This window comes from Diabrotica virgifera, chromosome 3, assembly GCF_917563875.1.
Source record: "Diabrotica virgifera virgifera chromosome 3, PGI_DIABVI_V3a".
Taxonomy (NCBI): domain Eukaryota; kingdom Metazoa; phylum Arthropoda; class Insecta; order Coleoptera; family Chrysomelidae; genus Diabrotica; species Diabrotica virgifera.
Window position 1 is genome coordinate 185,843,404 of NC_065445.1, and position 15,982 is coordinate 185,859,385.

A 15,982-nucleotide genomic window follows, 5' to 3' on the forward strand; every position below is an offset into this window, starting at 1 on the left:
GCGCCAAAGTGTTCCGTTTGTAACGTAGTAGACAGTATAGATCATTTCCTAATAGATTGTCCTAAATATACTATTGAAAGACGTCTATATGGCATTCCGAACAGCTTACAAACGTTACTGGGAAAGAACTTTGATTACAGAAAACTAATAGGGTATTTATCTTGTACCAATATGTTGTACAAAATTTAATCATGTAAGTACTAGATATTACTGATATTTGTATCTATTGTAAATTGTAACCGTTATGTCGCTAATATCCTTCGGGAGGATGCGGCTTTGTTTTAAATAAAAAAAAAATACAAAATATAAAAGATGACTTACAGATTAGTGAATTCCTCAATTTGTTATTTTTTGATAATAAAAAATACCATTAATAACTAATAAAAACCACTCAAATTTGATGCCATTTATTGGAAACAAATAAAATTGACAAATAAAAGTGTTTATCATATCTATAGGAAAGGTCAGAGCCCGAAAAAGGCGCCAAGGGTTTGGGGCGAATTTCCCCCCTTCCCAAAAAAATTAAAATGCGATAAATTATTTAAATTATGTCCATTTTTTAAGCCAATTATTAATTCATTTATGTTGAGTTAGTAATATTTCAGAAAGCCTTAGTAAGTTCTAATTTTATTATAGACAAATAATTTCCATGTTCAGAACCATCCAGGAGGTCTACAATTTCTTCGTAGGATCACCACATCGTTGGAATGTTCTGAAACAACACGTAACAAACTTGACCCTGAAACCTTTGAGTGAGGCTAGGTGGGAGAGTCGAATTAATGAGGTTGTACCGCAGAGCGGAATGGGACGTTTCATCGCCGCTGTTTCATCGCCGCCAGTTCATCGCCAGTCCATTTCATCGCCGTCCGTTTCATCGCCGTCCGTTCCATCGCCAGTTAGTCAGTTGATTTTGTATTGTAGGAGGTGATACGACCCGATGTTAAATTCAATTCAAAACTTATTACAATTAAAAAGATAAAAAATATTATTATATTAATTTACTGTTATATTTCTACTTCCCCTAAATTTGATACTTAATAGTATTAAATTTGTAGTGTTAACTGGCCTTGTAGAAATATATATAGTCCGTCCGCTATAACTTTTCCCATGAGGTACGATTCATTTTTAATCAAATTAAGTCAAAACATAAATTGAAACGAACGTCGATGTGTATATACATTTTGTATACTGTATACTATATACTACACACATCGGCGTACGTTTCACTTTCTGTTTTGACTTAATTTGATTGAAAATGAATCGTACCGCATGGGAAAAGTTATAGCGGACGGACTATATGTTCAAATTTATGTAGTGTCAGGTTAGGTTGGTTAGGTCATTTCCTAGAATTCCTAATTAATATTAAAAATAAATAAATTAGTTAGCGATTAATTAACTGGCGATGAATCGGCCGGCGATGAACTGGCGGCCATGAACTGGCGGAGATGAAACGTCCTAGATTGGCCACTGATATCAGCTTGGGGAAGTCTATGACGCGCTTTTTGAATGTAGTCAAGACCAATAAAGGCTAGATGCATATGAAAGAAATACATCTACAAGTTTGGCCAAAAAGTTTAAAGATTTCCGATTCATCTGCTGCTTAGTAACGTGACATATGATTTTATTTAAGATAAACCTCATAAGCAAGAAACTTCAAGAGGTTGACATGGACATAGCAAACTCTCTTGCTTTGATTTCTTTAACGAAGCAATTTTTTCAAGAAACAAGGAGTTATGCAGGATTCAACAGAATATTAGTCGACTGCAGGGAAGTGGCCGAAATGATTGAAGTTGACCCAGCATTCCCTAAAGAAAGTGAACTGCGGCCGAGAAAAAAGAAGAAAATGATTTTTTATGAATCAAGTGATGAAACAGTTATTGATCCTGAGATCGTGTTTAAAACTAAATTCTTCTACGCGATCTTAGATCAGTGTATCTCTTCTCTAGAAGACAGATTTGAGCAGCTTCAAAACTATCACCAACTGTTTGGGTTTCTACATTCAAAGACCACAAGTGATGACAAAACGTTATTAAAATGCTGCAAGGACCTACACATTGCTCTCACTGATGGCCAGCACAGTGGCATTGATGGTCTTCAACTATATTCTGAATTGAAACTGGTCAACAACATTATTCAGAATGTCGAAAAAGAAGACAAAGGCAAAATCAAAGGCCCAGTTGACATGTTGAGCTATTTAGCAGACAACGGATTTGTGGAGAACTTTCCTAACCTGTGTATAGCACTGCGAATCCTTCTTACTCTCCCAGTGTCTGTCGCGAGTGGGGAAAGGAGTTTCTCCAAGTTGAAAATAGAAAAAAAATTTCTGAGGTCTTTCATGTCTCAAGACAGATTGGTGTGACTAGCTTTGAGGTCAATTGAGTTTGCAGTGCTCGAGAATATTGATGTCAATGCAATTGTAAATGAGTTTGCCCAGAGAAAATCTAGGAAAGTTAACTTTGTTCAAATTAGCCTATAACATAAAAACACAAAAGGCCTACCACTATATGTCCAAAGCTCAACATTGTTATTTTCAAGTTTAATTCATTTTTAAGTTTAATTTATTTTAATTAATTTTTAGTTCAATTCTTATTAATTTAAAACTATTTTTTCATTATTACGTTTATATGTATTACGTTTGATAGATAACCATAGTCATTAAATTTGTATAACCATTTTGAAACTTTATTCAGGACTTATAAATAAAATCTAATTATATAACTCGTCAACTTAAGTTCAAATAAAACATGTTGTATACAACCTTACTTTTACAACCATAATTTTCCTCTAAAGTTGAACTTTTGAAAATCATTTGCCCCCTCGGGGAGGGGGAGCGCCACAATAGTAATTCGCACGGGTGAAATATTACACACGGGCCGGCTCTGGAAAAGGTTGTGTATTAGGTAGAATCTTTTATGCCCTACCTACCATAATATTATTGGACATCTTGGATATTAGTGCACCCTATGTAACTCACAGCTGAATCTTATGTTTGTGCGTCACAGTGTTGCCATGCCATTTCTTTCATAATTTCAATCAATGTTAAATGTACCTACAAGAATAATAGAACAAGAACGTTTAGTTCTCCGTCATTATACAAGGTAGAATGACAAATGAAGTGTCAAATGAAAGCTTATAATCCAAGGATAGTACTAAAGGTGAGAAATTAGACCTAGATTGTCTGTCCCTCAAAAAATAAGCGTTATATTGGGGATTTCTAATGTCGATATTAAAAATTGTACTATTTTTGTCTATAAAACATTTTGATCTAAAACTTACCAGAAAACTTGTTTGTACTCTCTACTTTCAAATAAACGTGATTAAGAAGCTAAATTTAAAACTTCGTCACACAACTTTTGCGATTAAACTTTAGAATGCACAAATCCGCACCTTTTCTTTGAAAAATTCATAACATTTATCATGATAAGGCAGGTAGGTATCTTTGTCTTCAGAAATGTTAGAGCTATATACCGTAAAAATTTCAGAAAAAGATATTAAAATGGAACAGAGTTGTAGCGAGGTAAACACAAAAAATGTAATTTCATTTTTTTTTATTTTTAGGTTAAAATTGCGATTTTGACAATGTTCCCCCACCTAATATTCAAAATAAACCTCATTTTCGTTTTCAGCACCCTCGAAAATATAACGTATGAATAAAATTAGTCATTCGCCCCTCCGTGGTCAGTATCTCGAAAACTAAGCGTTTTTTTGAGGGTGTCCGCTCGTGTATAATATCACAAAAAATTGTAACGTGATAGTATGAAAAAATAGAGGATACGTCAACGGTGTTTCAAGTGATGGTCGAATCCAATGCCAAAATCTACACAGACATATTAGGGTGCACTAATATCCAAGATGTCCATATTATTATACCATGTTACCTACCTGTATATCATATTATGACCTATGCTTGACTGGTTGTTTTTTATTATTCTCGCCATTAAAATAATGAGCAGTGAAGGACACAGATTATTTTCTTGTTTAACACATATTTTTATTCAAAATTCCATATTTGTTATAATGTATGGTTTGTCATTTCACTATTCTTTCCAAGTTTTTTTTATCGCTGTATTAATAGTCCATTTACGCACGGTTTTTGCTGTGAATTTTAAAGAACCGCTTGGATTGACATGAAATTTGGCACTCACATAGGTATTATATCAAAGAACAAAGTGATATTGTGCCAATGTGTGCTTTTGACCTAGGAGTACGTTTTTTCACCCCTTATGAGGGGTGAAAAACATACGTTCAAAATATGTCCGGAATTGGATAAACTGACTAATTATAAGCAACTTTTGCTTTATAAAGTTTTTTACAAAGTCTCACACTCACACCAACTATAAGTTCTTTCTAAATGGGCTCTAAAGTGTGAGATTCTTTTTATTAGTTAATAATACGTATTATTTTTATTGTTTATTATTACGTATTTCTTATTAATTTAATATAATATTATGTAACACATCGAATTTAAATTAAGTTAACTTACTGGCCTATCTTCAAAATATAATTATAGAAGTACCTACTGATAACTTTTATAAAGAGTACTTAACTTTTGAGTTCACACCATTAGCAAAGTGAATACTTTAATTGAATTTAAATCCAATTATCGGACCGTTCAATTACAAAAATAAAAGATATTTGTTACATATTAATGAATTCCTAAATTTCACTGTTTTCTTGATAATAAAAAATACCGTTAATAACTAATAAAAACCACTAGAATTTGATATCATTTGGAGTTATAGATTTTGGTGGGTAAGGGTCTAATGCGGCCGATATTATAGTGGTACAGTAAAACCTGTCACTAACGGCCACTAAAAATGAAAGAACTATTGGCCGATATAGAAAGGTGGCCGGTATTGCCAGTTTTTGTAGTCTACATATAATCGGTTTGGGGAAATTTTAAACTGGCCGTTAGTTTAAAAAATATTAAAAAATACATTCAATTACCTATAACTCACTTTTAATTAATATTAAAATATTTTTCAGGTAAGAAATTTATTCGATTTTTTATTAGCTTCAATTTTGGAAATGATAACTTTTTTGTAAAAACATTTTTTGAGTTATTTGTGAAAAACCGCTGCAAAAGATGCATTTTTTCACGAAAAATTAAAATCTTTGATCTGGAATAACCCAAAAAGTATTGATTTATTTTAATAATTTGTATATCAAATTTTGCTTAGAATTTGTCCCTCTATCGATATATGGAGTTATTTTTAATAAAATAACTTTCATCTCCTAGAAGTGGTGGCATCCGACCCAGGGTAAAAACGGAAGTTGTCACCATGCCACCATATCACTTTTGTTTCTTGAGATATCCTCTAACCACTCACCAATTTTCATGTAAATCGATGGAGGTTCACCGAAATCCGTGGATTATATTTTTATTTAATAAATATAGATATTATTTATTTGCCCGGTTAGATTTTTTAGATAATATTCACTAAGACATTAGGTAGCAAAATGTTTAATTATTAATTGTATACTACATATTAAGGTATTATATGAATCACTTACTATTTTATTTAATATCAGGCACTAAAAGTTTTAACTTAAATTTTCACCATTTACTCAACTTCACACCAAATTTAAGTTCTTTTTAAAATACTAGTAACACCGGTAGCCATAAAATTGCACAGACCGCGGAAAAGTGACTATCGCGCTGTACTGCCGGTGAACTATTAAATTGTTCTATTCGACGTCAAATTTTATTTGCCGGCTCCAGATTAGAGTGGCAGTAAAACAATTGAAATTATACTAAGTGCTAAACATACACACACATGCAGAAATTTGGTTGATTGATAAAAGGTTATGAAGATTTTTATCTCGTCTGGATTTTGTTTATAAAAGGTTTTTGTGTGAATAGATCTTAATAAATTATATAGTACTGATTTGTATAAATTATATTATATAATGTATGACTTCACTGTCTGTGCCCAGGAAAAATTAAAATGAATTAATAATCAATGAAGAAGAGCTGTTTTAGACATGGCAAGAATATTTTTATAAAAATTTACTAAACATACAATAAGAGGAAGAACATGGGGAAAATTTATATACCTTGGGTTGGTCCTACCAATAGAGGACCCAAACGTAGTCGAAACGTTGCAAGCAATTACCAAATCGATGAACGCAAAAGCTAAAGACTCCAATAATATACCGGCCGAATCTCTTTAAGTACGAAGGAGAACCTTTACATAGACAATTAGACAGACCCAAACATAGACGAAACATTGCAATAAAAATTAAGAGGATGGGTACGTATTTTCGGCTGCAATGCTATTCAAATGGGGATTCATTTTTTTCGAATCCTGAGAAAACTAATAAGTATTTTTGAAAAAATTAAACGCAGAATGGAAGATTACGTTATTAACGAGGGCCAAAAGTCCCTGAGAACTTCTATAATGTTTATTTTAATATGTTACAGGGGTGAAAAACGAAGAGTAAATGTAGTGTGATTTTTAATTTCAAATATCTCATTAGAGAGAAACTTCTTATATATTCTAAGGGACTTTTGGCCCTCGATAGTAATTTAGTCTTTCATTTCGTGTTTAAATTTTTTAAAAATATTTATTAGTTTTTTCAGGATTCGAAAAAAATGGACACCATATCCGTGGTGATATTTTCCACAACGAAGATTCGCTATCTTTGTCATACAACGCACTCAGTCGAATATAATGTTATGACAAGACTCAAGACAGTGACAAGTCGAGATGTGTCCGACCCGCTATTTTGATATTATAGCAGTTGATTCTGCTACTGCTTTTTAACGCTTTTACGATGATAATAAAATCAATCAAAGAGTTGTTTATTAAATAGGATTGATAGTGATAGTGTACTTGAAAAATAATAATTGATTTAAGGGGTACAATTAATAAAAAGTTATTTATTGTTTGTATATTATTTATGGAAAATCCAAGTATTTCAAGCCATTAAAGTTCAAATAAAAGTATTATTTTATAAGAGTTTGTTCCGATAACCGTAAATAGGTACGAGTTTAGCTATAAAGTAAAGTGCTCGTGGTGGCATAAAACGTAGTAAATGCTAATGCTTCAAGTACGTACTACATTTTTGAAGATTTCACTACACTTACAAAGCATTTGCTTTCCTCCGTAGTATTTGCTACTATTTACCAGATACATAGAAGAATGTACTACGCTTTTGAAGTATGTGCTTGTTTAGTAGTATGTATTTTGCTTCAGTTTAAGTGAAGTTGGTGGATGGACGTCTTCGGCGTAGGTATTTTTCGTTACAATATGGCAGCATTTATGAATGTGTGTCATAGAAAAATTTACAAACTAATAAGAAGATTCTTAATTTTTGGGATCATTCTTTTATCAAATAAAATTTAATAATTGTGAAGAAAATTAACAAATAACAATTGTTCATTTTTATCCTCGCATAACTCGTTTGTCGCTTCGGAATCTGAGTAATAGACTGAGCCGCTATAGGTGAAATTTCTTAATCATTTTAGGCACGATGGGACCCTATAACTTAAATAGTAGAACCTAAAAGAAAACGTTTGAACATTGTGCCGTCACTTTTCAGTGGCACATGCGTCGACAGTGGCGCATCAAACTTTCCACTTCTGGACGGGATAAATAAATTAAAAGTTACCCTCCCTTACTAACAGAATTAATTTTTTTTTATTTTTTTAAGTTCTATGTGATTAACACATAAAATTCAGCGTAATTTTAACCCACCACCCCCTTCCCCCTACCCCCCCCCCATCAAAAACTTCATTTTTCGTTTTTATTTTTTTTGGTGGGATGCAATCAATTTTAAAATTTCAAAAAATTCACAAGCATAGCTGAGGATTTTATAAAACATGCCTATTTTTTATAGACCCATAGGCACAGTGTACATAACCTCAAAAAATTAAAAAATATTTTTTTTCAAAAAAGCGTATAACTTTTTTTGAGGAATAGCTACAGGTCTAATTTTTTCTTAATTTTGTGTGTTTTATCAAACACTATATTTTTAATTATTTTCAGATTTTTCTGTAAGGCTCCCCACCTTCAAAAATCCGAAAAACTGTTTTTTGGGGGTTTTGGAGGATTTTCCCTATTTTATAGACTTCATAATGTATCAAATCAATTTTGTTTTTATAGGTTATATGTAACTTGAAGTAAGTGAGTCCTTTAGAATATTTAAAAATCAGAAAACACGTTCAAACCCCCCAAAACCCCCTTAAAAAACAGTTTTTTGGTTTTTTAAAGGTGACCAGCGTTACAGAAAAATCTGAAAAAAATTAGAAATATAGTGTTTGATAAAATACATAAGACTAAGAAAAAATTAGATCTGCAGCTATCCTCAAAAAAAGTTATATACTTTTTTCCAAAAAAAAATTTTTTGAGGTTATGTACACTCAACCTACAGGTCTATAAAAAATAGACGTGTTTTATAAAAGCCTTAACTATGCTTGTGAATTTTTTTAAATTTTAAAATTGATTGCACCCCACAAAAAAAAATAAAATCGAAAAATAAAGTTTTTGATGGTGGGGGCAGGGAGAAGGGGATGGTGGGTTAAAATTACGATGAATCTTATGTCTTAATCACATAGAACTTAAAAAAATGAAAAAAAAATTAATTCTGGTAATAAGGGAGGGTATTTTTTAATTTATGTATCCCGTCCATACGTGGAAAGTTTGATGCGCCACTGTCGACGCATGTGCCACTGAAAAGTGACGGCACAGTGCTCAAACGTTTTCTTTTAGGTTCTACTATTTAACTTATAGGGTCCCGTCGTGCCTAAAATGATTAAGAAATTTCACCTATAGCGGCTCCTAGTCTATAACTCGTTTTTACTCATGTACAATTCTAATAATTTGGTACGTAAAAATGTGAATTCACAAATCGCAAGCACATGGAAAACTAATTCCATCACGATTGGTGTAATGCAGACGCGGCTGACGCTACGCTTTGTAGTAGATACTTCAGGTCAGTAGTAGGTACCTATTTCTGCTGTGTAGTAAGTTCTTCTCAACAAAAGCACCTACTTTTATGTAAAAGAAAATGCTACAAAATAGTGACTACTTGCTGAGGCAATAGCATCTACTACGTTTTATGCATTACACCCATTTTCTTGAGTGAATTATTAAATGTTGACTTCATATTTTAATAAAGATGATTTTAAGATTTTATAATTAAAGGCTTCGCTTTTTACGAAGAGTTTTAACGCGAGTTTTAACGAGTTTTTTTCTCGAAGAAAAATAATAAAATTTTATTTTCTGCTCCTTTTCCTAAGTGACTTCTCTATTGAGGTTGGCGGTCAATATGGCAAATTTCTCTCTATTTTGAACTTGATGAATTAAGTCATTTCCTGTTGTGTGGGTCCAATCTCTGATGTTTCGTAGCCAAGATTTTTTCTTTCTTCTTTAACCCCTTTTACATTCGATTTTGCCTTCTAATATTACCTGGAGCTCCTCAAATTCCCTATGGCGCATTATGTGTCCTAGATATGACGTCTATCTAATTTTGATAGTATTGACCAGATGATGACGTGTGTTTATTATTTTCAGTAATTTATACAAGTAAAGGATATCCAAGAACATTCAAAAACTGAACGAAACCGAAATAGCCATCTCTACCTTTCTAATGACAATGTCACTGTCAACCTAATGTTTACATCTGCAGTTTCCATACCAGTGAGAATTTTACTACACGTAATTTGCCGTGTTAAGACAGAAAAAGTACGGATAGCCGTAAAATATTTGCGAATTATGTACCCATGGCCTTAACAAATTGCAAACCGCAAAAGCTAAAGGCTACAACAATATTCCTACCGGCCGAAGTACGGAGAAGAAACTTTACATAGAAAATAATAGTTATTTATGTACCAAGTCAGTAAAGTTACTCTTTATCGAACGAGTCTGATATTATGAGCAGAGCGAGCCTATCGAGAGAGGCGAATAACAGACAAGTTCGATAAAGAGTTTTACTGACGTGGTACATACAAAATTTTATCGCCAATAATTTGACATTGGTTTTAACACTTACTTACAATTTACAATTTAAGATTTTTAAAATTTTAGAGGTAATAAAAATTTCATGACAGTGATGACTAGGGAGCGGATTTTATGCTAAATGCATATTGCATGCATATTTCGCATATTTGAGAACTTTACTAAATTTTGCATATTTTTAAAGAAACATGCATATTTTGTGCCTATTTAAAAACATTTAAGTCCAAAAAAAAATTAATTTTAATAAATTTTTTAATTCGACACAAAATATTTCCCCGCACAGGCTGTCGTATCTATTAATTCGAGAACTAAGTGAAGAGAGACGGCTCATTCACTACCTTTTCATTTTTTCTTAGAAAATACCTAGACAAGGCGGAAACGGCGGGTTCGTTGGGAAAAATATTCCCATGAGATATTTTTGCATAATCACATTCGTGAGACATCCCAGAATAAGGTTCAAGAAGTCGCCCAAGTGAAAAGAGGGCCAATTTTTTTCTAACAATTTTTTTTTAATCAAATTGCAAAAATCAATATTTTTGGCCCGATCTATTCTTTTTTAGATTATTTGGACCATTCTGGACAAAAAAGGTCTCTTATAATTTTTGTCCAAAGTTGATCTTTTTTGAGTTATAAGCAATTTAATATTTGAAAAACGAGAAAATGGCCATTTTTAAGACTTAATAACTCTGTTAAAAATTATTATTATGAAAGTCAGAAAGTGACTTAATCAAAGTTTAAAGTCTCCGCTACATGATACTAAAGAAATCTGTGTCATAAATTTACTACTAAGCTGTTATTTTTAATTAATAACAATGAGCGGTTACATTATATTGACGCGGTTGTAAATGTGAGTGCGAGTAAGATGCACAATTGGACTGTTGGAATTGCTTCTCTCTCGCACTCAGCATTTACAGATGCCGCACACGTGTATGGCGCTTATTATTTTTACTTAAAAATAACAGCTTAGTAATAAAATAATGACAAAAATTTCTTCAGGATCTTGTAGGGAGGGCTTTAAACTTTGATTAAGTCATATATTGACTTTCATAATAATAACTTTTAACCGAGTTATTAAGCCTTGAAAATCGCCATTTTTCGTTTTTTTCAATTTTAAATTGCTTATAAGTCGAAAACGATCAACTTTAGAGAAAAATTATAAGATATCTTTTTTGTCCGGAATAGTCCAAAAAATTAAAGAAAAAACTGTTCGGGCCAAAAATATTGATTCTTGCAATTTGATTAAAAAAAATTGTTAAAAGAAAATTGGCCCACTTTTCACGTGGGCGACTTTTTGAACCTTATTCTGGGGTGTCTCACGAATGTGATTATGCAAAAAAATCTCATGGGAATATTTTCGCCTTGTCTAACCCGATCTTTACACAAAGTACTTACAGTTGAGTCCGGGAATCTTTACCCGTGAGTCATCATTTAAAGCATACGAAATAAGTCGATGATAACTCGGAAATTAAAATTAACTAAACGCAGCAGCAAGTCACTTGCAGTCGGTCAGTTTTTTTTCTGTAAAGCAATGCCTATAACTATATCCCAGTGGAAAAAAGTTGTGGGGTAATAAAAACAATTGCTACCTTTCGTGTCTTTTTCTTGCATTTCTTTTAAACATATTTTTGTAAAAAAAAAATATTTTTGACTTTAAAATGTGATATTTTGATATTAACTTTAACCTGGAACAATTTTGCTTTAGACCTGTTTGTACTAAAAATTCATAGAACTCACCCTAATTCACCCTGTGCCTAGAAACTAATTCACCCCCTTTTCAAAAACGCAACCCTTTAAATGATAGCACTCCTTGGTTTTTAATACTTAAGTCCATTGACTATATGAAACAATAAAACCCCGTTAGAGCACCGTTTTTTCCGATTAGATCACCATCTAGCCATAGGTAATTCGAAAAATGTCTCGAATCAAAGTTGCTTATTTTTATGTAAGGAATTTAAATTTGCAATAAAACTGGGGGCTCCTATTTAAGATTTTAAACTAACCCCCTACCCCCCCCCCCCCCCCTACTGAGAGGATCACGTTTGATGCTATTCGATAAATTTTTCAAAAATATTGAATACGTGTATTTTGCATGTTCATATCGCGAAATATCGCGGGGATCGTATTTTAAATTTAAAATTTACCCCCCACCCCTCTCTGTAGGGGGTCGTGTTTGATATCATTCGATAGATTTTTGAAAAATATTGAAAACGTATTTTTTTAGTTTTTCGATCTGACGTTAATTTCGCGAAATATTCGCTTTTTTTGTGAAACTTTGTGACTCACCCATTTCCTTACGCCTAGCTCAAATCGTCCGGTTTTTGAAATATACACTCCTTTCCATGTACTTAACATCTTAATCTGACGATTTAGAGTTTTTTTGAGGATAGATATTTTTTGACAGGTAAGTGTCATTGTATACCGGGTGTAATAATGATAGTGTGTATTTTCCTCAAAGTTTGGAACACCCTGTGGAATATTTTAGCGTATATAAAATATTGAAATTAAAACTCAACTATAGCCTTGGTCTTTCTTAACATTATGCTTTTTGATTCATTCGCTTATGTTGGATAATAAAAAAGTAAGGTACTTTAATAACTAGGAAGGTTCTTCATCAATGCAGGGTGTTTCTAAATAAGTGCGACACACTTTAAGGGGTAATTCTGAATGAAAAAATAATGACCTTTTGCTTTATTAACACATGTCCGCAAATGCTTCGTTTCCGAGGTACGGGACGTTGAATTTTTTCTTACAAACTGACGATTTATTTATTGCTTTAAAACCTGTTGAGATATGCAAATGAAATTTGGTAGGTTTTAAGAGGTAGTTATTGTCTATTTTTTTGAATACAAGTAAGAATTTTATATTCACCAATGGCGTGCATACCGGTCATATCACCCGGTCATATTACCCGTATGCATACCCGTATGCACGCCAATAGTGAATATAAAATTCTTAATTGTATGCCAAAAATGCTCAATAACTACCTTTTAAAACCTACCAAATTTCATTTGCATATCTCAACCCGTTTTAGAGAAATAAATAAATCATCAGTTTGTAAGAAAAAATTCAACATCCCGTATCTCGGAAACTAAGCACTTGAGGACATATTTATGTTTATAAAGTAAACGGCATTTTTTTCATGTAGAATTTCCCTTAAAGTTTGTCGCACTTATTTAGAAACACCCTGTATAGATGAAGAAGGTTGCTAGTTGTTTCCTAAGAAAGTACCTAACTTTTTTATTATCTAACATAAGCGAATGAATCAAAAAGCAAAATGTTAAGAAAGCCTAATCATACAGTTGAGTTTTAATTTCAATATTTTATATATAATAGAATATTCCACAGGGTGTTCCAAATTTGAGGAAAAAACACACTATCATTGTTACACTCGGTATACAATGACACTTATCTGTTTAGCAACAATATTATTACACCTAAATTCTTAGAGAATAAAGCTATAACATATTAAAAAAATCACTAAAATCGGACAATAGGTTTAGGAAATACGAGACATCAAAAATATCCCATTTTAAGGTGGTGCGTTAATTTTGATGCTTAGTGTATGTATACTGTGATAATGGCAAGAACATACTGTGATAATGGCAAGAACAGCGGAAGATCTACAACATCTAGTTGAAAGTATGAATGAGATATGTAATAACTACGGCATAAGGATGAACGTCAAAAAAACCAAATATATGACCTTCAGTAAGAATCCAATAAATGACACTAGTATCACAATAAACGGTACCCAACTTGAAAAAGTAAACGAATACAAATACTTGGGAACCCTTATCAATGAAACAGGTGACCAAAATCACGAGATAAAAAGACGTATTGAAATTGCCAGGTCTACTTTTATAAAAATGAAAAAATTATTTTGTAATCGTGATATTAGTATTCATCTACGAACTAGAATGTTAAAATGCTATGTATTCAGTACTTTGCTCTACGGTGTTGAGTCATGGACTCTTAAACAGAGGAATATTAAAAATCTTGAAAGCTTTGAGATGTGGTGCTACCGCCGTATACTAAGAATAAGTTGGGTGGATAAAATTACAAATGAAGAAGTAATACGCAGAATAAATAACAAGCCAGAAGTTCTACTGAATATAAAAAAGAGAAAACTTGAATACTTAGGCCACCTGATGAGGGGACAAAAGTACACATTCCTACAAAACATAATGCAAGGAAAAATCCAAGGACGAAGAAATCCAGGCCGTAGAAGAATGTCCTGGATGAGAAATTTGAGAGAGTGGTTTGGCTGTACCACTAACGAATTGTTCAAAACAGCAGTAAATAAAATTAGAATCGCCCTAATGATATCCAATCTCCGATAGGAGAGGCACTCAAAGAAGAAGAAGTATGTATACAGACAGATGCTAATAATTCCATAGATACAAAAAGTTACCAACGATGAGGTACCTCGGCGCATTGACAAACAAAAGCAACTGCTAAGGCTTTGTTCAGATAGGGCGGTTTGCCAACGTTTGACGCCGCGGTTTATCTGAAAAACCCAACCGCCTCGGTTCGGGTTGTCAAGAAACAAATGGAATCGTACATACGCAATCGATCTGTCGTCAAACCGCGGCGGTTGTAAGTTTAATAGGGGAGAAATGAGACCGCCAGTCAATCGCTCTCATGTGTACGATGCAAACGTCGGCTAACCGCGGCGTCAACCGCTGGCAAACCGCGGCGTCAACCGCTGGCAAACCGCCTACATGAAAACAAGCCCTAAGCATGATCAAAGGGAGAAAAATAAAATACTTGTGTCATGTGTTGAAAAGTGAAAAATATGAATTACTCCGAATCATAACAGGGCAAAATATCTCTAGAAAGACACCAGAACTCATGGATGAAAGACCTGAGGAGATTTTTTAACAACTAATCTGCAGGAATCCTTCATAAAGCAGTTTTCAAAGTTACAGTTGCCATTTGGATCGCCAACTTTTGAAGGAGACGACACAATAAGAAGAAGAATGGGTTAATCCCACAGTAAAAAACCTAATAAAGGCTCATTGTAACTGCCTATATCTAAAAAGAGTGTAAATTTTGTAGAAAACATTTTGTTATCAAGCAAATATAATGTATATAATAAAACAACTTAATAAGTATGTATCATGTTAGGACCACTATTGGCGCGTCCGCATTAGTAAATTTTTCGTGCGTATTGAACTAATGGTTCGTCGCAAATTTTTACCAGTGAGGACGCGGTGCTCAGATCATTTTTTGATCGATGGAGCGTGATAAAACGATAATAATCGATGGAGCGTGTGCGTCGAAAATTCTTGCGTCCGATTTATGCGACGAACACGTCCACACGAGCACAATTTACTTCGAGTACGCAAATATTTGCGACGAACGGATGCGGATAATAATACGCGCTTATAATGCATACGCAGCATAACATAAGAGTGTACGTTATAGATCCACGTATTTATTTAAGATTCTGATTATTATAAAGAACGTATTATTATTTAGTTATTAGAAAAAGTTGTTTTACTCACCCAAATATCTAAGAGACTCATTTTCTTGGAGAAAAAATATTTATCTTGAGAATTTAAGACACATGCACATAAAAAATAACAGCTGAAATCATAATATACTCATAGAGTATATTCTACGAAAAATTAAATTGTCAATGCGAATACGAAAGAATATATAACAGTAGTTGAAGAGAGCATCTGTCACTGTCTGAGTTAGATCCGACTACTATGACTTTCGAAAAATAACAAAGAATAAATAAAAATTAACAAATTGTAGGTATTAATCGTTATTGCCATGAAATTGTAAATTAAATATGAATTAAATGGTAATTTAATTTATCAGCAACCTAAATACACTAAGCATCAACATTAACGCACCACCTTAAAAATGGGACAGATTTGATGTTTGTATTTACTAAACCTGTTGTCCGATTTTAGTCATTTTTTAAATATGTTATAGCTTTATTCTTCAAGATTATCGATGTAATAATATTGTTGCTAAACAGATAAGTGTCATTGTATACCGGGTGTAAT

General features: G+C 32.8%; 1 protein-coding gene across 3 annotated transcripts in view; it reads right to left on the reverse strand.

The window, feature by feature from the left end:
- LOC114328093 (proton-coupled amino acid transporter-like protein pathetic) overlaps positions 1 to 15,982 on the reverse strand; it is a 275,550-nt gene that overhangs the window by 210,878 nt on the left and 48,690 nt on the right. Inside the window, exon 1 of one of the 3 annotated variants that reach the window (XM_028276852.2) lies at positions 5,515 to 5,756. The exons of 1 other annotated variant lie outside the window; for it this stretch is intronic. The gene's annotated coding sequence lies outside the window, so the exon portion shown is untranslated. Of the gene's footprint in view, positions 1 to 5,514; positions 5,757 to 15,982 lie in introns of those variants that run through there. One more of the 3 variants, XM_028276853.2, reaches the window with a different exon arrangement.